This window comes from Leptidea sinapis, chromosome 41 (assembly GCF_905404315.1).
Source record: "Leptidea sinapis chromosome 41, ilLepSina1.1, whole genome shotgun sequence".
Lineage (NCBI taxonomy): Eukaryota > Metazoa > Arthropoda > Insecta > Lepidoptera > Pieridae > Leptidea > Leptidea sinapis.
Genome location: NC_066305.1, coordinates 7822372 through 7845757, shown reverse-complemented (window position 1 = coordinate 7845757; position 23386 = coordinate 7822372). Strand labels below are relative to the sequence as shown.

At 33.7% G+C, this 23386-nt stretch overlaps 1 protein-coding gene across 1 annotated transcript in view; it reads right to left on the bottom strand.

Annotated features, from left to right (window-relative positions):
- Positions 1-23386, bottom strand: part of LOC126976477 (heparan sulfate glucosamine 3-O-sulfotransferase 1) — an 83786-nt gene that overhangs the window by 36006 nt on the left and 24394 nt on the right. Inside the window, exon 2 of the mRNA XM_050824828.1 lies at positions 6271-6297. The gene's annotated coding sequence lies outside the window, so the exon portion shown is untranslated. The remainder of the gene's footprint in view (positions 1-6270; positions 6298-23386) is intronic.

The following is a 23386-nucleotide window of genomic DNA, read 5'->3' as shown; positions in this document are numbered from 1 at the left end:
GTAAGGTTATTTTATTATATAGGATTGATATGCAAAAAGCGGATATAATTTAATAAAACGCATATTTTTTCATTAAATACTAGCTGACCCGACAAACTTTGTTCTGTATATAATGAATAAAATAATGTTTTTTTTTTATGAATTTGTCAATAATATCTCATAACATAGATAGTTAACCCTCAATTACTATAGTTGGCTAAAATCAAGTTATTTTTTAGCTCCTGAGAAAGTTACTAAGAAATTTAAAAATTTTAATTAGTAATTCATTTGAAACTATTCTTTCAATTTGATTTCTGAACGACGGGGGACGCATCAAAGGAAAAACAAATTTGTTGTTTTTATTTCATTCCGAGCATTTTCCTATTTATTTACCTTTTAAACCTTCCCTGTACTTCCACAAATAATTCAAGACCAATATTAGCCAAATCGGTCCAGCCGTTCTCGAGGTTTAGCGAGACTAACGAACAGCAATTCATTTTTATATATATAAAGATATAGATGGTACAATATTATTGACAAGTCCCCAGACAAGACCCGCTTCTCAGAATGGGACAGATGATAGGACACAATCAGAAATGTATAGATAGACATAGCAGTCGAAGGTTATTATGGTGTCATTTGTGGCATGTGCCATATTTCGGCTTTGATTTTGTATGAGATGCATTGTCTATATGTATAGAACGTCATTGTACTTAAGCGATAACAGTGCTTACTTTGATCTTGTAATCAATTTGAAACTACCAAGTATGTGCATTAATAGTTATTTATGCAACTGTTGTGTAATAAGGGGTATTAAAACACGAATGTGGATTTATCTCACGAGGCGAAGCCGAGTGTGATAATAGAATCACATGAGTATTTTAATACCTAATTATCAACAGTTGCATACAAGACTTTATCTACACCCAGAATATGAATCCTCTAAATGATTCTGGAACAGTTAGCTTACTGCTAACATTAAAACACCAGTCCTAGTAGTAACCTAATATCATTCGTTACTGATTATATACAAATAAAATAAGTATTAATAAAACAATTATTTATTTTTGTAGTAATTTACATTTTGTATAGTGCAATAATTAAAATTCACTCATTCATTCAGTTTTATTTTACATCTCAGTCTAATAACATTAACCCATATTTAAGTAGTGCAATTATGAGTAGGTACCGTACTTTAGTCGTTTTTAGTTATATATAGTTGGTTACTTTTAATTAATTAATATTTTTATGTATATTCTTTTTGTTTCACTCAAAAACAAACAATAATAAATAAATAATGTAAATTGTAAACTGATCTGTGATCACATATTATTACTTTAATGTTTCGAACTCAGATTGACATTTAATAGAGTTGTCAACTTAGAAACTTCAGAAATTGACAACTCAACTTGTTTGCTCAGTCTACGCAATAATTACTATATAATAATTATCTTTAAGGCGACGTCACCAAATGGCCCAACGGAAGACCAGCGCTGGTTTTCAAACCAGCAAATATGCTGAGTTGGGACCACTTTGTGACGTATAGAAAATAATATTTCTCAATTTTGTTTTATGTTTTATTGTACTATCGTCATGAATAAACTTTTTCTTTCTTTCTTCTTTCTTTCTTCACTCGAATATAATGTTCTTTTGCAGCGTTTAAAATGAATCGCTCATTTTTTGTAAACAAAACAATAAAAATATCGAAGAAAAATGGCGGGGATTCGAATAACCTACTTTTTTTTTACAGCGCGCGACGTTCTGGGAGTGTGGAGCGCGCGTAAACGAAAATGTTCTTTTTTTGATCATACATATTTGAAATTCATACAGATACCACGCATCGAGCAATAAGAATGTGGCTGTATGTTGAAACTGTTATAAGCTAACTGTTTCAGAATCTTTAATAGAGGATTTAAAGCATGGGTGTAGATAAAATAAATTATCATTTTTATTGTATTTTATGGTTCACACGATTCGACGTTCACAATTTGGCGATAATGGCTTACACTTAAAAAATAGATATATGCTGTGGCGGGTTTATTTATAGAATTATTTTCAGATAATCAATTTTGTTATACATTATAATATTTGTAACTCCTACAGCCTGTCTGTCTGTCTGTCCATCAGTCTGTCTGTCTGTCTGTCAATACCCTACTTATTTAACTTAAAAAAAGATACGGCCGTTTATGCCGCAAAAAAACGTATATTTTTAGACTCTCAAGGGAATCAAAACTCATAAGGTAATTTCTGTTGCCTTCGAACTATGAAATTGGCAAATAATACCGTCTTAAAAAAATATTGAAGTTAAGGCGTTAATTTGCGGAAATCCATAATCATCCAAATGTTTTGAGTTTTCTTGAGTGTTAATTCCACCAATATTCGTCTTCAAACAATTCGTGTTTCGTCAACATCTCCTGAGGATGCCTCGTATAAAGGCGAATTATTGCGAGAGAGAATAAACACTCAAGAAAACTCAATACATTTGAATACCGTCTTAAAAGTCTGAAAACTGTATTTGTATTTTAATCATAAAAAAACAGGGTCTTTGCAAGGAACAGCGTGGTCCAAATTTCGATTAACTTCACTGTCTCTTTAGGGGACACCCAGCCTTTCCATACGACAGTATGGAAAGGCTTAATTGGTTGTGCCAAACAGATTCTTAATTATTTTTATGGTTTATAGTTTTTGATTTAAAACAAGTTTTCCTTTTTTTATAAGTATTTTTTATGAAAATAAGGGACGAGAGAGGACGTTTAGCTGATGGTAATTGGTATGCCCTCCCATTACAATGCAGTGCCGCTCAGGATTCTTGAAAAACCCCGAAAATTCTGAGCGGCACTACAACTGCGCTCGTCACCTTGAGACATAAGATATTAAGTCTCATTTTCCAGGTAATTTCCATAGCTACGGCGCCCTTCAGACCGAAAAATAGTAATGCTTACACATTACTGCATCACAGCAGAAATAGTCGCCGTTGTGGTACCCATAATCTAGCCGGCATCATGTGCATAGGAGCCTCCCACTGGTAAAGGTAGCATAGTATAGGTAGGTACCTAATAATATTTATGGAACCCTCTGTTTTTTTATATACAAGGCCAATTAAAAGTTAAACTCAACCAAAGATCAAGTGTATACATTGCCTAGCTAGAGTGCAATGTTATTACTCTATTTTGAATAACACAACCTTCGCCCTTAGAGTTGGCTGCCGTCCAGAAATTCCCATCCACTGGACGCGTTCCGGCAATCTTTTCTAATCTACTACCACGGCTGTTTATCTTTTTAATGGGATTATATTTACTGACTTTCATAAATAAAAATAAAAGTTAGTTATGTTATATATAAGAGCAGGACAAACGAGCGTATGGGTTACGTCATGTTAAGTGATCACCACCGCGCACATTCTCTTGCTACACCAGAGAGAAGAAATATTAAAAGGCTACTATTGCCTGCAAATGAATAAAATGGGCATTCACAAAAGAAATAAAACAAGAAATAGAAGAGACACAAAAAGGAATGGAGAAAAGCATAATGCGGATCAATACCTACAAAAAGTACGTAGCGAAGACATTAGAAAGAAAACCAAGCTTACCTCACTAAGACACGCGCTAACATTGAAGTGAATGGGCTGGCCATATTGCACACTACACAGACAGAAGGTCGACAATAGAGACCACTAAATGGAAAGGACCACCAGGTAAAAAAAGCACTGGTAGACCAAAGCAGCGATGGGCAGATGACATCGTGCAGGAGGTGGGGAGAAACTGGATCGATCAAGGCAGGGATAGGGAAAATTGGAAAAAGTTGGGGGAGGCCTATAACCAAAATAGGGTCAATAACCAAAATTATTAAAGAATTAATAATGAAATTGGTCACTTAAACTAAACGTAACACTAGATTTTAAGAACTTTAAATTAATAATATTTGATTGTTAAATAAGGGTTATGAAATAAATGGCTTATTATTATTATATCGATTTCGTCCACTATTTGTAACAATACACTTTAAGGGTTAAGAGATGAATTTGTCTTTTCGTACCTAAAATATTCAAACAATTTTTAAATCTAAAATATATTTATTTATTCGAAGTATTTACCTACGATATTTATACATTTCTGCCATGTGACGACCCATATATCCCAGTGGTTAGTGACCCTGCCTACTGAGCTAGAGGTCCCGGGTTCGAGTTCCGGTAAGTGCAAACATTTATATGATAAATATGGATATTTGTTTCCGAGTCATGTACGTATATTTGAGTAAATATATTTTATTAAATATATCGTTGTCTTGCACCCAATAGTAAATAGGAACTGTACATTGTATTACAATTCTGACTAAAACAGTTTCGATAAACTTTGAATTTTAATTTTGCAACTACAGAACCTTCTTAATAAAATGCCAACAGCTATGATTCAGTTATAAGAAGCTCTACAGAACCCTTCCGTATTCAGAAGTGGTCTGGTTACACGGTATAAGAATCTCCTTTCTATTATTTATTTTTCTATCTCTACATCTGACGAAAATGGTCTTTGTTTGAGGCTCAATCACGCCTAAGCCACTGATCGTATCGACATGAAACTACCACCATTCGATGCGAAATTTATCCGAGGTGGCTATTTTTTTATTGTATTTGTAATAAGATTAATAAATTTTCATTTATTTCTTTTTAAAATTCGCCCATGGAAGCGGCCAGTTTAATATATATATTATGTCAATACAAACTCAAAATTATGAGCAAGAGATTTTATGGTGTAGACAGCACACTGTTTAAATGAAAAATTACAGTATGCAACAATAGTTTAGATTTATCATTAGATGGATTTGTAATTTCGACATTGATGCATATGAATCTTGACTCAAAAAGTCACTTATCGATACTTCGGATGAATAAAAAACATACTTTTTTGAAAAAAATTAGAGTCATGCTCTGGATAAAAAAACACAGTCACTGTATTATTTTAACTTATTCAGATCACGTAGGTATCTGTCTATGTATCGAAATTTCTGTCGGAGTCGGAAAGAACTGAAAATTCGCTTCTTACTGATAGCTCAAATTATTATGAATATCCTAACTCGATTGATACTGGAGAAATAACTCTGGTCTTTTTACTTCAATGATTTACACTCGAAAATGGTCAGGCTATAGTTAATTTATTTGCCAAGACAATATTGATCTTAGTAATAACGAATTACCGTTTAATTACAAAAACACAAAGGGAAATTAAAGAAGAAAATCAGTCAGAAAAAGTCCAGCTTAAATTCACCCCATGATGATTAGAATTTTCTAAAAGTTCAAGTTTTTGTTTGCCGATCTATTAATTAAGGTATTTAATTGCTCTCTTAAGATTAGTAAGTTTCCTACTGCCTGAAAGCTGTCCTATATTATTGCATTACACAAAAGTGGGTATACCTCAGATTTTAATAATTATATACCAATTAGCTCTGACCCATGGGTATAAAATCTAACTCAACAGCATGGTTTCTTGGCGGGTAGACCAACAATGTACCACCTATGTCTCTTCCTTGAGTACTTAGTTTTAATATCGATAGAACAAGCAGAAATTTTGATGTAGGAAATATTGAGATCCTGATAAGAAACACATAAGATGGACAGATGATCTGGTCAACATCGCCGGAACAGGTTGGATGAGGGCAGCGCAGGACTCATCGTCCTAGAGATCTTTGGGGGAGGCCTGCGTCCAGCAATGAACGTCTTCCGGCAAAAATGATGATGATGATAAGAAAACTGATGAATAATTCTAATCGAGTCAATGATTTCCTGAATCAAATTTGATTTATATGTTTTTTTTTATATGATCGCCAAATATAGACCGAGCATCGTGTGTCATCAATCATCTTGTATAGTTACAGTCCAGTGTTGAATGAATCTTTTGAAAAAGATAAAGAATGAAAAAAAATAGTGGGGTGAAACCCATTGAAAAGGAAGAGAATGTAAAGAAAATGAAAGGAAAAATATTTTATGGGCGATCTGAGGTCTAAGAGGTCTAGAGGGTTTAAGAGTAAAAAATGTTTTTTTTTTCGATCTCCGGCGAAATTACAGGTCCTATAGAAAAAAGTAAAATAGGTAATAAAAAGATCTAGAACGTATGTTCCATAATTTTCTTAACAAAGCATCAAAATTTTTGTGAACAATTCAAATAACCATGTTGTTGGTTTTTTATTTTTGTTCAATATGGACCCTGATATTAGTATTACTGGCAAAACAGGGTTAAAAATAGTGCGATTTCAAATTTTCAGCTGTGGTTTACAACGATTAAATAACTCCATACGTACCTTAATTCTCCCCCGACATGCTTGTACCTGTAACAAAATAATAAAATATATTAGACTAGCTGACCCGGCAAACGTACAAACTTTCACATTTATAATATTAGTAGGATAGCTGTCCAACTGCAGTAATAGTAATAATTTTGTTTTGTTACTTTTGGTAATATTTTGAGGTTCTATTTCGGTCTCACTTGATGGTAACCCTATGACACAATTTATAATGCGCCGCTAATTCAGTTTGTGAAGTGAAACTTTCAGTTACGCTGAGCACTTGAATTTGTGGGCTATGTATCACTCGTTCAGACCAATTTGGCTCAAGTCATCGATGGAGCGCGATCAGTAAGAACAATATTTTCCAATTTAATATTTATACAGTAATAATAATTATACATTGTAAATACTATGGCTCTATGGCTTTAGGATAAAAATAGTATATCTATTTTGTATTATTAAGACCGTTTATGATTCGCGAGCTGACTCAAGTTTAGGCATTTACTGCGATACGAGCGACGCGATCATGCACGGTCGTCCGCAGCGATATAGCGCGACCGAAAAATATTCAACCAGTTAGTTGTGTTTTCATCAACTCAGTTGTAATCTAGAGGAAGCCATTTACTTCATATAATTAAACCCAATATTATTTGATAAAGAATTATGTACAACGGCAATCTAACTTCTTGTTACGTTTTCTTAATACTAATAACGACCCGTATAACCGAATGGTTAGTGACCCTGACTACTAAGCTAGAAGTCCCGGGTTCAAATTCCGGTAGGTGCAATCATTTATATGACGAAAATGGATGTTTGTTTCCGAGTCATGGATGTTTATATGTATTTATGTATGTTTAAGTAAGTATATTGTGTTAAATATATCGTTGTCTTATACCCATAGTACAGGCAATGCCTAGTTTAAGGTAAAAGTGTGTCAAAAAGTGAGGCAATCAGTAAAATAATAAACAAATATTAAACTTTGTTTTATTTTATTGTGCCTGTATGTTTGAGTTTACCATAGATAAATTATAATCAATAGATATAAGATAACTGCCTTAAGCCTAGACACGAAGAAGTTTGGTCTCTTTATAAAATTTCTGTTCTCATTCTAGATACATAATTATTAATAATAATTTATCATCATTCGGTAATAATAATATTTTTTAATCTATTATGATGCCCGTGCATAAACATCCATCTGCATCCTTTTCAGCTGTAACATGATTACCTTACCTCAATTGTTCGTATCTTTATCTTTACATATTCTCTATTATTTATCAAGTGAGACGATTGCATCCAATTTTAATTAATATAATTATACTGTTAGATAAATATACCTGACAGCCAACGCAAGAGACGCTAACTTTACCGCGATAGATCAAGGCTATTCTAACCATTCATTTATATATAGCTCTCTAAGTTAATCTTGTGGTTATGACATTTATGTATGGACCAGTAGCCCTATTGAGGTGCGAAGATAGTTCTTTATTTATGTATAATATATTTATACGAATGTTTGTGACTTCTTTATTGTTAACAACTCATTCTATGTTTCATACAGAGGGATTCAAGAACAGCTATACTTTATTCCCTCTGATTTCTTACATAGAGTATTTCAATTTACATCCGGTTCGACCAACCAAAATTTACATATTCTCTATTATTTATCAAGTGAGACGATTGCATCCAATTTTAATTAATATAATTATACTGTTAGATAAATATACCTGACAGCCAACGCAAGAGACGCTAACTTTACCGCGATAGATCAAGGCTATTCTAACCATTCATTTATATATAGCTCTCTAAGTTAATCTTGTGGTTATGACATTTATGTATGGATTGTTATTAATTAAAAAGTGTGAAATAAATTGTGCCTATCCCAAAAAAACTCATAACTTAATAAAATGGATACATATCTATATACTACTATATCAATTTATAGCCTTTTACGTTTAATAGCGTTTTTTGTGAAATTTGTAATAACTACTCGTTTCATATTTACACAGTTTTAAAATTTACCTTGATATTGTTGATAATAATATCCATATTGTTGAAATGACAGATTTACGCGGTTAGTATCTTGTATTTCAAAGAAACTAGTAACGTGCTGGTTTTGGCAATTCTTGATTTAACTCAAAATCAAATCTTAAGAAATAAACTCCAGTAGATCAAAAAGAGTCGGGCGCAGTATAGATAGACTAATTCATTGTTGGTCTTTATAATTATTATGTGCTATGAAAGCACTCGACGAGGACTTTGATTTTCATTCTTAATTTTCTAAAAAAAATATTACAAACATTCCTTAGCACACAATCTTATTTTTAATAGTGTTTATGGAATGTAAATAATGTTTATTTTAGTTGGTTACAAAGAGTTAGGAACTTACACTGAGATGTGCAATTTATGAAAACGTGATAGCTTAACAACACATTTTCTATTTCATAGTAATTTTACTAATCCAAAAAATCTTTCCATTTAGAACAGATAAAAAAAATTCATCAGGCCTTTTTATTTCCTCCTATTCATTATGTGACTCAGAATAATGTTAAAAAGTTCGCGTAAAACGGCTTCGAACGTTCAAGTACTTTTTGTTTTAAGCGTTCGAGTACTTGATAGTTTTACAAAATAAGGAACTAATGAATACCATATAAATTCAGCTTCATAATCCTTTATACAGGTGAACAGTGCTTTCTGTCCCGAAGGAGCTTATTTTGAAACAGTCTTACCTCCTAGAATATATACGAAACATACTTGGGTTATAGGTAGGTACTGCAAGTTTCTGGATTCTGGATTTCTGGATTCTCAATAATAATGAATTATTAGTATTAATTCAAACAAAACAAAAATCATATAATGATATTTACAATACTATGATTACATTAAATTAATACTATCATTATGGGGAAGAGTACCAAAAATACTGGCAGCATTTCCGCGTTGGATAGCTAGGCTGATCTGTTGACAGAAATAGCTGCCAGCGCTTGGGTTTCCAGTAGCCCTATTGAGGTGCGAAGATAGTTCTTTATTTATGTATAATATATTTATACGAATGTTTGTGACTTCTTTATTGTTAACAACTCATTCTATGTTTCATACAGAGGGATTCAAGAACAGCTATACTTTATTCCCTCTGATTTCTTACATAGAGTATTTCAATTTACATCCAGTTCGACCAACCAAAAGTTTTGTTAAAAGAGAATAGATTTCTCCCAAGACTGATACGTGAAGCCATCGAAATTAAAAAACACCCAAATTTCAAGAGAGAAGATGGTCTAAAATTATCTAACACCTGGGATCCAATAATCTCTAAATTATAACCCATAACTACACATACCAAAAAAGAAGAGGACACTGTCAGTAAATTTTGACAAAAACCATCTGTGTACAGCAAATACCACCTCCGAGGAAATAAATGGCGCTAATCCTTTAAAAGTGTTTTATTTAAATGTGTAACACTCGCGTTAATCAAAGAAAATACTTGAGTATTTTAAGTTATAAATCATTTAATGCAATCAATTTATGCATCCTTATAGTCAGAGACTTAGCAAACTTTAAATTAGAAAACGTGAATAGGAAATTGTTTGTGGAAAATAAAGGCTATAATTCTCTTTGAATATTCGTTGAATAAAACTTTATACAAAGCATTGCCGCAGTGAATACCAAGTAGTATTGTTAGCAAAAATTATGTTTAATGAGTTGGAAAAATGCTTTGCGTTGTTTGAGTACAAAGGTCATAAGAGTATGGTTAAAAGAGTGACCTTATAGATATTTAATGCAGAATCTAAAATGATAACTATCTGCTTATCGAGCTATGGGTCTCAGGTACTGTTACACAGGTATTTGTACTGGATATCTTTCTAATATATAAAATTCTCGTGTCATGGTGTTAAACTTTGAACTCCTCCGAAACGTTCATATTGGGTAGTTCTGAGAATCGGACAACATCTATTTTTCATCCCCTAAATGTTAAGGGTGGTCCACAAGATTTTATTTTTGATTTTTTTGACATTTTTTTTTAAATTTGTTTGATTATAAGTCAGCATTAAAAATACATACAACTTCAAATTTTCACTCATATATGATCAACAGTTAATTTTGAATCGCGATTTTAATATCGGCAATACAACGTTTGCTGGGTCAGCTAGTTTTATATATATAACTGACAAAGCCAGCGTATTTCAATTACAGGGACAATATCATCTTTATTTTGCGAAAATAAGGGACGAGACGAGCAGGACGTCCAGCTGATGGTAATTGATACGCCCTGCCCATTACAATGCAGTGCCGCTCAAGATAATTGAAAAACCCAAAAATTTTGAGCGGCACTGCTAGCACATAACTGCGCTCGTCACCTTGAGACATAAGATGTGAAGTCTCACTAGCTACGGCGCATTTTAGACTGAAAACACAGTAATGCTTATACATTACTGCCTCACGGCAGAAATAGGCGCCGTTGTGGTATCCATAATCTAGCCGGCATCCTGTGCAAAGGAGCCTGCCACTGGTAAATCTGCTCATAACATCAAAAAACGACGTAATGTGTTCCAACCGTAGATAATTTAGATCGCATGACAACAGGCCAGGTTTATTACTTTAGTGTACATTTACAGCTACGACTGACGCTCGCGGTATGTCAGTCACTTTATATTAGTGTGTTGCTGAAAATAGAGGCTAACTGTTAACCGCTATTTTTTTCAACGCGTTGTGAAGCCTTTGAGTCTATGGTTATCGTTTGTAAAGCGGCTTTAGTACAGTTCAGTGCAACATTGTTTCACAGCGATTAAGGTGATCTATTGTGATAACCACTGTTAACTATAGCTCACTTCTAAGATTGATTCTTTTAATGAATCTTATTATATCTTTTGCAGTGAGCTGACCTATCTCAATTGGTTGAAGAAGTTCTTCAGCCTTTGAGTCTATCTAGACGTATAAGTTATCTAAATCAAATCAAATCAAATATATTTTGTTTCGTAGGTAAATGCATAACTACTAGTACAATTCTGTAATTAGCCCTGTGGCTAGTGAGACTAAATCAAATCAAAATCACTTTATTCATGTAAGTCAAGGAAATGACACTGATGAATGTCAAAAGTTTTGTTTTGTTTTTACATTTGCCACCACTCCAGAAAAGGATGTGTTAATAAGAAGAATTGGCAAGAAACTCGTTGTCGCTCTTTCAAATCAACATTTACAGCTTCATCTCTTAATAAATCATTTAAATTACAATATACGTAAAGTGATGCAACAAAATTACTCAAACGTCAAATACTTATTTATATGGAATTACAAAGTTTGCCGGGTTACCTAGTTTTACTATAAATTAAATGATACAAATTCTATAATAATACTTTAAACTAAGGTAAACCAAAAATATAGTTAGCTGGTTGGCTAAGCTTTGTGGGGAGAAACTACCTGTGCAAAATGTTCACTCAGACAAACGTAACCATGATCAGATAGAGACATACTACAGTGAAGCACCAGGTGATACGGTACAGTAAAAAAAAATGTGTGTGTACTTATGTTTGCACGTAATAGAAGTATAAGTTCTTCTATTCTAACGAAGCAAAAATCATTAGAATGATTTATTCCTCGTGCTATTCTACGTTTTTAGAAAGAACAATTTTGTAAAAACCTTGCAGAGACAATTAATTATTAAATAATGAATACGGCTGTATGGGCTTGAACCCTTTGCCTGTCCTGATAATGGACAAAGAAACTAAAAAAAAAATAACAAATGACGCTAAAGTCAGAAAATTTAAAGAAACTTCAAAAAGAACTTCTATGACAGACAGGCTTTATGCAAATGGAAAAGGCCAGGGTAATGTGTCTGATCCAAAACTATTCTAGGAAACAGTGCAAATAATTTAATGTATATAGATAGATATCAATAACTATAAAATTATATAATATTTTTATTACGTAAATAACAATTTTATATTAATATATCATCAGATTCACTAAAATATAAACGAATGTAACAGGATTTGAATACTTGGCATGAAAAGACAGTTAAGATACTCAACAAAAAGAAATGTCAATTTGTATAATTATTATGAATCTTGAGACTCTCTTGTCGTAGCTAATTGACAGTTGAATAATGATTGTGCATTTTAAACAATCATATAAAAATGACAGATTTCATATATTTTGTGTTTTTTTTAATTGCAACAGTATTTATGGCCAGACTATGTATATTGTAGACATGAACAGTTTAAAAATAACCATTTTTAGCTACCGAATGGTTAGTTTGTAAGGAAATTCATTAAATATACAATAATTCATTATCCGAGTAAAAGACGTGCAATAACAATGTATTTGTAACAAAAGCGCCGCTTTTATTTATCGTCCCACATTGTACTTTGATAGAACCATTAAATATAAACGCGCTACAATCAATTTTAAGTGAATATAGGCTGTAAGTTGTTTCAAAACAAACAATAAATTGTTTTTACGAGTTAAATGATTTTTATTGGTCTGGAGTTATAAGAAAGCTTAAGAGATTTAGATTCCTTAGCATCAGATGAACACACATAAAATATAATCTAGATTAATGAACAAAAACACGTGTTATTAAGTTCATACTGTAAATATCACACATTTTATTAACGATTAAAAATGCTAAATAACTTTTATTTTGAAAAGGAGCACAGTTACCGATAACAGTATCATCCACAGCGCAAGTAGTGCCAGTTCAAGAGCATGATACTAGTCCATACCAGCCATTACCTCCCTCACCAATATTTTAGGGAACAACTCGTCCCCCGACGCCGCCACAAGCAATGACTTTTAAGAGTAACAGCTCAATCTCGTTCATTGCCAACAAAATAATGTGTAAAGCGCGCAAAAAGAATTTATCACTTCAACGAATTCAAAAACAATTGTAAAAAATTCAAGGGTTTCTGATATAAAGCCTCGATAAATCTAACTTTCATTCTGTATAAATAATGTGGTTTCTAGTAGGTACATGTACATGTATAGTCCCACAAGTAGTTGAAGGGCAGGTCAAGGTGAAAATGCACCGTTCGCGCCACATTGTATAAATAGTGGTATTTATGCATCCCCGCTACAACATAACTTGACGACACATTTAAATCAGTAGAAATTATTCTTAAGCTAGTAGCCTACTCCGACTCCTCATTAAGGTTATTATTGATAGATAAAAAAGTATTTATACCGATATTAAATATCTTATGCCAGCAATTATTTTATAAAAAAAATAAGCAATTCATAAAAAAAATACCGGATTAAAACATACATATTTTGATGAACATCAAACTAAGCATAAAAAACAAAGCAAGCTAAATTTAATCGATAATTAAAAAAAACAAATACTATCCATATATACAATCAACTCAATTTAATGGCATTTATAAAAATATATATTATTCATCTTTACCAGTTCCTACTCTAGCTAGCCAATGTAGACACTGACCTTTAGTTGAGTTTAACGCTTAATTGGCCATGTTTATAAAAAAACAGAGGGTTCCATACATATTATTAGGTATCGTATACTATACTATACTACCTTTACCAGTGGGAGGCTCCTTTGCACAGGATGCCGGCTAGATTATGGGTACCACAACGGCGCCTATTTCTGCCGTGAAGCAGTATTGTGTAAGCATTACTGTGTTTCGGTCTGAAGGGCGCCGTAGCTGGTGAAATTACTGGGCAAATGAGACTTAACATATTCTTGTGTCAAGGTGACGAGCGCAGTTGTAGTGCCGCTCAGAATTTTTGGGGGTCACTTGTCATTGTAATGGGCAGGGCGTATCAATTACCATCAGCTGAACGTCCTGCTCGTCTCGTCCCTTATTTGCATTAAAAAATCTTTATGGGACAATGCACGTTTGACTAAAACATTAACTAAGCAAAAATTGTTTTCACAAAAAAACACCGAATGCTTCCTAAGATAATCTCCCTACACAACCTATGGTTTCTATCTAAAAATGTATATGCCTTTGATAAAATATTAAATAAGTTTCAATTATTTCATTCTGATAAATTCTTTGGCTATAAGGGTGCGCGGAGGGAGGTAACGGTATTCCTGGATCGAAGTGTACTATGTTCCGCTTAGTAGTAGCTATTTTTATGTAAAGCCGGTCTCATATAGTCTGGCTTTGAGGGAAATTAGGCCGACTTTAAATATTCAAACGAAAACGAGAACGTACTCCCAAAACGAAAGCTTCACGTTAGAAGAAAGTTCATGCTGACATTGGATTTATTTAGAAGCATTTTAAGAATGGTTTTCATTTAAGAATCCCGCAACTTTGTCTCCGTGGAATTTCGCTTTTGGTCTAAAGTAAAATGTGAAATATACATTTTTAAATTCATAAAATTTGACTTACCAACACTACATAGTTCGAGTCATATTAACGATAATTGTAATCAGTAAATTACTAGTATTTTGCTTTTAAAGAAGTCTCGTGCCAGATTTCGGCGAGACAACATGTCCTGAGGATGCCTCGTGTAGAGGCGAAACACGTGTCGAATTGTTTAAAAATAAATATTGGCGGAATTAACACTAAAGAAAACTAAAATCATTTGTATAATTATGGATTTCCGCAAAGTAACGCCTTCTTCGATAAATTTTCTTGTAGAAGGTACGCTATATTTGGTGTGTCTGAGAATTGGTTGCATTTATTTTTTATACAAAAATTTTAATTTTATTGCAATACAACCGATTGTATTAATTAACATAGCAGGCATTTCGGAGTCGGGCGTATTGGTTTTATAAACATTTATTGTTTTTTTTAATGAAAATAATGGACGAAGCAAGCAGGACGTTCAGCTGATGGTAATTGATACGCTCTGCCCATTACAATGCAGTGCCGCTCAGGATTACTGAAAATCCCAAAAATTCCTAGCGGCGCTGCAACTGCGTTTGTCACTTTGAGACATAAGTTGTTAAGTCTCATATACCCAGTAATTTCACTAGCTACGGTGCCCTTCAGACCGAAACACAGTAATGCTTACACATTACTGCTTCATGACAGAAATAGGCAACGCTGTGGTACCCATAATCTAGCCGGCATCCGGTGCAAAGGAGCCTCCCACTCTTTTAGCAGCAATAGTAATAATGTCTCAAAATTTCAGTCAATTTATAAATTATCTAACTGTCGCGGGTTCTCAGTTACAGTCTGTAAATAGACAGACAAATACTTGGAGTCTAGGTAAAAGGGCTCTTGTTATTTGCTTTACTCTCTCTGTTCTCAGTAAGGCGCAACAGTAGTAGTGCAACTAATTAAGGCGCAAATTCGGCCTTAAATGGAGTACAATTCACCTCTGGGCGGGCGCTTCCAGTACTAGAATGGGCAGGGGCCTCTTACCCCTTCTAATATAAAACAAATTGATATTGAAAATAAACTGACTACTAAATGGAATATGTGTTGATTGATGTCATTTTGTCAGTATACGCAGGCCTGTCTCACTTCTCTAGTAGGTATCGAAATCGTTAGTACGTACGGCAGCCTCTGCACAGTAGGCCAGCCAGTAGGGACTCACGAACGAGCAGTGACGCACGCGCGTGTTTTGTTGTCACCTACTTCACCGATCCGACCGATATTTTAAAAATAGAGATATAAATTTATTAATGTTTATAAAACAAGCATTTTAATGCTTCATTGCGATCCAAATTTATATTTTTTAAGCGTCCTTAAGACGCGGAAACAGCGGTAATTTAAAGTGATTATTATTATATTTAAATTACCATTCATGATAGCTACCTATTTCCTATATACTAAGTAGGTTTGACTATGTTGTGGTGTTCCAACGCATATATTACTATCTGCAACTAATGTAGGTTAGACAATTAAAGAATATTGATTTTATATTACGATTACATACTTATTTATATTAGAAAAAACTGAGCTATTTTTATAAGATGACCTAAAACTAGGTAGGTACAATTTTAGGTAACGAAGTCAACCCTAATGTCATCAGAAGAGGTAAGAGTCATGCGATAGAAAGAGGGGTAATTTCTTAGTGAATAAGAATGTAGCTTAATACCGCTGGGCGATCTGAATTACACCTTATTGTATGACCGCAGAAGAAATATATAATATTTAACAGTACAAGTACGGAATACATAATATATGTTTTAAATATTATAATAATTTCAATATATACATTGTAGGGACGCAATAAAATATAAAAAGTTATAAAATCTTTACATATTATAGTAAAGTCGTAAGCTTTCTATTGCCAGTACATTAAAAATTTTACTATAAAAATAGTTGATATCATATTCGAATGACTTGTTGCCGACGCTAAAAAAATATATTGTAGAATGTGTGTCGGTTTGATCTTGGGCAAAATCAATTTGATTCGTATAGTGTTTCTTTATTTCAATCGACTTATTAAGAAGAAAGTTGATTTAAATAAGATACGCTTTTTTATATACACAATACGTATCAAAACGTAATAAAATACCTAATTAATCTAGCATAGTTCTAACAAACCGGCTAGATCACTTGTCGTTTGTAGAGACCGCGCTTTATTGTGTGTCCTCTACCGCATTTATCACGGGGAGTGTTCCGAAGAGCTGTTTGAACTAATTCCTGCCGCCGAATTCCACCTTTGCATAACATTTGTTTTAAGTACACCATAAAGTATTAAGTACACCATAAAGTATATAGTACATCATAGAGTATTTTTTTGTAATTTATATTTTCACCATAATTGTCCTATTCTTTAGGACTACTAATTGCACCATAACATTAAGAAAATTGTATTGTATATGGTGTGGTGTGCTTTAATAAATAAATAAACTTTTGTTCAAAACTATGGAATGAGCTTCCTTGTGCCGTGTTTCCAGCGTTACTTAAAAAAAGCGCGTACATTTTTGTTTTGCAAGTGAATGCAGCAACAGTGGCCACTTAACATCACGTGACCTGTACACTCAATTGTACTTTTTTTCCATAAAAAAACCCTTAAGTACAAAAACGCATTACTGACCCATTAAGAGTAAGCGCTTGTAACACAATACAAGTACTTGAAATATTTCCACTTGTACTGTTTTTAAAATGCGCATTACCTTTTTAGAACTTGGCTTAACAAGACTTCAATGTAATTAAAGAATTAAAACCGAGCTTGAAGGTCTTTTTAAGACCGAACATGGAACTCGAATATTAAGTACAACTTTTAAGTCGTTGCTTTAGCAACGAAGACAAAAATATTCACAATAAAACCTCTGATTTGAAAATTAATTATGAAATTGAGGTTACAAACTGTTTTGTTTTGTGTATTATTTTTATTTAAGCAGTTTTTGTGGAATATTAATTTGTACAAATTAATTTTGTAACCAAAATGTATGAACGATGCGTGACTTGAATCCGCGACCTCTCGGATTCCGGCCGAGCGTTCTTACCAATTTTACCTTACTCTTACAAATCTAAATATCCCAGAAGTGTCCCCACTTTAAAAATAACAAATTGTTAAGATTTGAAGAGCGACATCTTAAGTCATTTTCCTAATATGCAATAATTGGGGTTGAGCAGGTTATCAACGGTAAAGAAGATCCTGTAGATGGAGCCACAACCTGAGAGTTGAACAAGACATAGCAAGATTTACGAACCATGCGTCACTCGAACGGTTGGCTCCGTTGGTAAGAGTGCCCAGATGGAACCCAAGAGATCGCGGGTTTGAGTCCCGCAACATTATTAAATATGTTGGTTATAAATTTAATCTGTATGTTTCATCCCAGAACTGAGGAAATATTATTACAATTAAAAAATACAAATTGTTTAATATTAATTTGTTTATGACTAAAAATAATAGTATATTCTTTGTTGAATCATTATAAGCTTCTTTAATTTTTTACCGACTTCGAAAAGGATAGATTTTTTTTTTATGGAATAGGAGGACAAACAAGCGTACGGGTCACCTGGTGTTAAGTGATCACCGCCGCCCACACTCTCCTGCAACACCAGAGGAATCACAAGAGCGTTGCCGGCCTTTAAGGAAGGTGTACGCGCTTTTCTTGAAGGTACCCATGTCCTACCGTCCCGGAAACACCGCACAAGGAAGCTCATTCCACACCTTCGTGGTACGAGGAAGAAAGCTCCTTGAAAACCGCACTGTGGAGGACCGCCACACATCCAGATGGTGGGGATGATATCGTAACTTGTGATGTCGTGTGCTCGTCCTGCTTTTCAATTGTTAAAGTAGATACAGATGTCACATAATTCTTACATGAATTAGCTAAAAAAGGTAAACAAATTTTATCTATGCTTATATTACTTCTAACTTAATTTATTGGCTTAATTTAATGTTTTTTTTTATGCTGGTGTGCATGCACGTGTGTGCGTGTATGTCTGTGTTTTTTTATTAATTTACTATTTCTTTATTAATTTTTCAGTTCTTATGTAATCATTAATATGCAGAAGAAACAATTCAGGAGATAGTACTAAGCCTTGGCTTGGCTCCACCTTTAATGGGCTTTGGGTTCGATCTCTATCCGTCAACGACATGTATGCGATGGCACGGGTTGCTTTTAGATAAACATTTACTCAAGACATAACATTTTAAGACGAAGCTTAATATAAATCAATACTTGAAGTCTACACTTATTTTAAGCGGAACTGAAATACTTAGCGTTTGTCACAAAAGCTGAATCTTTTGTTAAGAAAACGCCAAGCTATTGTATCTAAGTGAATAAGGCCTCAAAGGTCATTCACGACTCAATTGAAACTGAAGCTTACCGAAAGTCAAATAGAGTCGGTTTTTCATAAAATTTTAAAGGGCAAAGTTTAAGTACCCGTCCGTGAGTTTAAATTCAAAAAGACTGCATAAAAGTTTCTGATAAAAGAACGTGAATGTATTAAAATATTATCTATATTTTTCTTTAGCGCGTTAATCATATGACTGAATATATTACTGAGTCAATTTCACTTTACTGCAAACGAGATAGCTCCCCGACTCCAAACATTATTTAGTATTATCACATATGCTGAAAAATGTCAGCGAGCGACTACTGGGATTTTTCTCACTATTTGAAACTGCCAATTTGTACTGAAAAATTAAAATTGTTTTTTTTTGTATTTAACATATTATTTAATCAAAATAATTACCTTTATTATATATTCATTGCTGCCATCTAATAGGAAAGTTGCAAGAGAACTGTGGTGATCTTGATTTGACAAACTGTTTAAAAGCATTTTGTATTGCCTCCTGAGAAGAAATCTTTTTTATCGCGTAGAAAATTGTCCTAATGACGAAAAAATGGTAGTCCGTTGGAGCAAGGTCTGGCGAATACGGAGTTTCCTAATTGCAATTTCTGTAGAGTTAAAATGGTTTCTCGTGCTGACTGAGGTGTCGCATTATCATGGAGCAATAATGGTGAATACCGATTCATTGTTCGGAGTTCGGCGCAGTAGACATCTGCCGCTATAGCTTGACCAGATTGGACATAGCTTAGTGAAGTCTATGAATTTGGCGAAAAAGCTTAGTTCTGCAGCATACGCAGTTAAAAAAATTCGGCAACTTACGGATGAAAATACCGCGAGGCTGGTCTACTTCAGCTATTTTCATAGTCTGATGACATACAGTATTTTACTTTGGGGACATGCTGCCGATGTTAACACCATTTTCACACTGCAGAAGCGAGCTATTCGTACCATCTATAAATTAAGACCAAGATTGTCACCAAGGAAAAAATTTAAGGAAATAAAAGTTTTGACTTTGACATCGCAATACATATATGAAAACCTTGTTTATATAAAAAAAATATAAATTCGTTTAAAAAAATTAGTGACACTCATAATGTCAATACTAGAAATAGGGATAGGCTTGCTGTTCATGTAAGTCGACTTCAACGAGTCACAAATTCATTCAGAGGTCTACGAGTATGTATACGTTTTTATAATAAGGTCCCTATTGACATTCAGAACTTATCTTTAAATGAATATAAATCAGTGCTAAAGAAAAAGTTGTATACAAAAGGGTACTATAAAATATCTGATTATCTGGATCTAAAGAACCCTTGGGACTGAACTGCTGGGCTGTTACATGTCTGTCTCAGTTTGATAAAATATGTCATTATAAGTTATATAATTTAAATATTAATATTGTTTCTCTTTTTTAAACAATTTTTATAAGAATAATAATAACTTTTAATCGCATGTCACAATTCGATCCAATATTCCTTCATTTCTGTATCGATTCAACAAGACAACAAAAGTTTCAACACTCGGTTCTATCTGCAGATCAGTTAAATCATGAGACAGTTTCCTAAAACAACTGAAAGTTGATAATCAAATTTTGCACATTTATTAAAAGAAGAACTAAATATGAAAAAGTTTCACTCAAAAATCTCAAACCATGAAGGTTCTATGTCAATTCGAAGTACCTATTACAATAAAACGGCAATTTCATATTTTAACTCCTATTAATTCAGATTTTTTTTAATATTTATAATATCGTAAGAATATATATAAAAGTATATCTTTTAGGCACCTGAGGTGAAATTGAAATAGAAAGACACTATAATGACCACTGACGCATATTTATACTATAGGAAATTAAATAAAATCAGTTACAATAATAAAAGCGTTCTAACTTAAAGGGGTACCAATCTAAACTTCAATAAAAGGTTGACTTTCTAAACGGACAGAGGTTCCCCATAGACTAGTTTATATACACGAAATTCGCCTTGAATAAAGCGCGCACATTGTCATCTCTTGGACGATGACGTGTCCTGTCATCCCTTCCAAGACGACGTCCCCTCACTTTGTGTCTAACAATACATTTAAAACAACTGTTTAAACTGTTTACAAATGACGAAGTCATGTGTATATTACAAAATGTATGAGATTTCAACCCTCATACTTATGTCCCTTAAGTACGCTTACGTCAGACTTAAAAACTCACCCTTGAGATATTATGTATAAAAATCTTACGCGAACAAATTTTGTCGTGTTGTCTTTTGTTTGAGTGCCGCAATATGAATAAAAAATCTTTGGTTGTGAAAATAATGATTGAGCCGCCATATTGGCCATTTTCACCATAGAGTTTGACTAGAGAAGGACATCTATAACGAAGAAACAGTAAGATAGAAAAGGAAATCGAATCAGCAACATGGGTTTGTTCAACTGCCTGTAATTTAGTATCTCAAATATTTTGGTTGGAGCAATAGATAATCGGATTCACGTGGAGGTAATCTACACAGATCTTAGCAAAGCGTTTGATCGCGTTAATCATTTATTACTAAAGTAGGACTTTCCGGTTCTATTTTGAAATGGTTTTGCTCTTATCTTCAAGATTGACAGCCTACAGTTGCCATCAATACCAATAAAATACTTTTGGGTGTGAAAAAAATTATTTAGACCATAGAGTTGACAAGTCGTAGACAGTCTACGCTTGGGATTAGCTCCATAGGATTTAGGATATCAAACAAGCTAATCACTAGGTACATTACATATTGATAAATCAAATTGGGTCTCGCATTAACGGGCTGCCAAGTAGTCAATACGCTAGGTTTTCAAATTAAACGGTAAAGACACGACACTGGTATATCGCCGCCGCTGACAAAAATTATATCTATGTGCGTTCCGATATTTTATATACTATCTGTTACGAGTGACTTTATCTGTATTTACCAGTGTAACCATATGAGTTTCTGTTCCAATGCTGCTACGTACACGTAAACAAAATTAACAACCCCGTAACCCTCTCGCGAGAAAAAATTTGTAAGATCTGTTCGTACCTAAACCCCTTCTCAACGAATGGAAAATTCCTACCAAATTTCAAATGTCTCGGCCTTATGATCCCAGATATATCTTGGTTAGTGAGTCCATACATAGTACCTTTGTAAATATCGACCCTTCTAGAATTAGAAGAACCTTAGATTTTATGATGCTGTCTGTATAAAATATTTTTTTTTATGTCTCGTTGTGTGTGTGTATGTTCATAATATTGTGATTTATCTTTAGTATTAATTCTGCTAAGATTTTTCTTCTACTCGAGAGTCTGTTTCTCGTTACAGAGTGGAGCAAGGCAATGTCTCCTGAGGATGCCTCATAACATTTAGATGTTATTTAATAATATTATTCCTAAATATGCGCGAACTCGACTTAAAGACGCTATTGCTGGTCCTCTCTTCTAAGTATGAGGTACAACTGTAAATAAAATAATACTCCGAAAACTTTGCGCATCGGTAAAAAAACACAAAGAAAAAAGACTTCTCAAGTTTTTCTTTGTTTTTAAGGTCGGTTAAATAAACTATGTACTAGCTACCTAAGTTATAATTCTTTTATTTTGTACGCTCTTGACTTGGGTCGTGATTGTTATGTAATGTTAATAGCGGCATATTTAATACGTCTTACCAGTAATCGCAACCGCGGAACTGAAGCGTCGTTGCAACTGAAATGGAGCTGCGCATCAAGAACATTTGAACAACAAGCGCGCATGATGTTACGTTCAATATTTTACGAGAATATTCATCATACGATTTCTCTAAATCGAAACGATACGTGGTCTTTGGAGCTACGTTTTTCTAAGCCACTCTTTCAGGAAATGAGAAATTGTGAACAAAATTCGTTTCAAACGAGGACGTTGTCGATCGCCACTTATATATTAAAGTCAGGTATATTATAAAGGATAAGTATGATGTATGATTAAAAGTGGGTAAGGGTTGAAACTGATTAAATATTAAAGAGCGTGACAAGGAAAGAGACCTACGTAACACAAGATCGTAATAGCAGCACTCCCGGCGCGGCGGGCTTATACCTATTACCATAAAATACGGAAGCTATAAAACAAAACCTACAGGAAAATTCAACTCACGCCGCCAGAACTCGATACAAGGATAGTGAAAATGTAAAACGCCCGACGCCAACCCTAATCGTAATACGTGTTTTAGTTTATCCTTCATCTATAAATGGAAGTTTTTATGGCGATTATTTTTCCGTGAAAGAGGAGGACAAACGAGCGTATGTGTCATCTAATCTTAAATAATCACCGCCGGCTACATTCTCTTGCAACAGCAGAGGAATCACACTGGCGTTTCCGGCTTTTGAAAAAGGTGTACGTGATTTTTTTGAAGTTACCGATATCGTATCGTCCTGGAAACACCGCACAAGGAAGCTCAGTCCATTGGGTGTACGTAAAAGAAGTTTCTTGAAAACCGTACTGT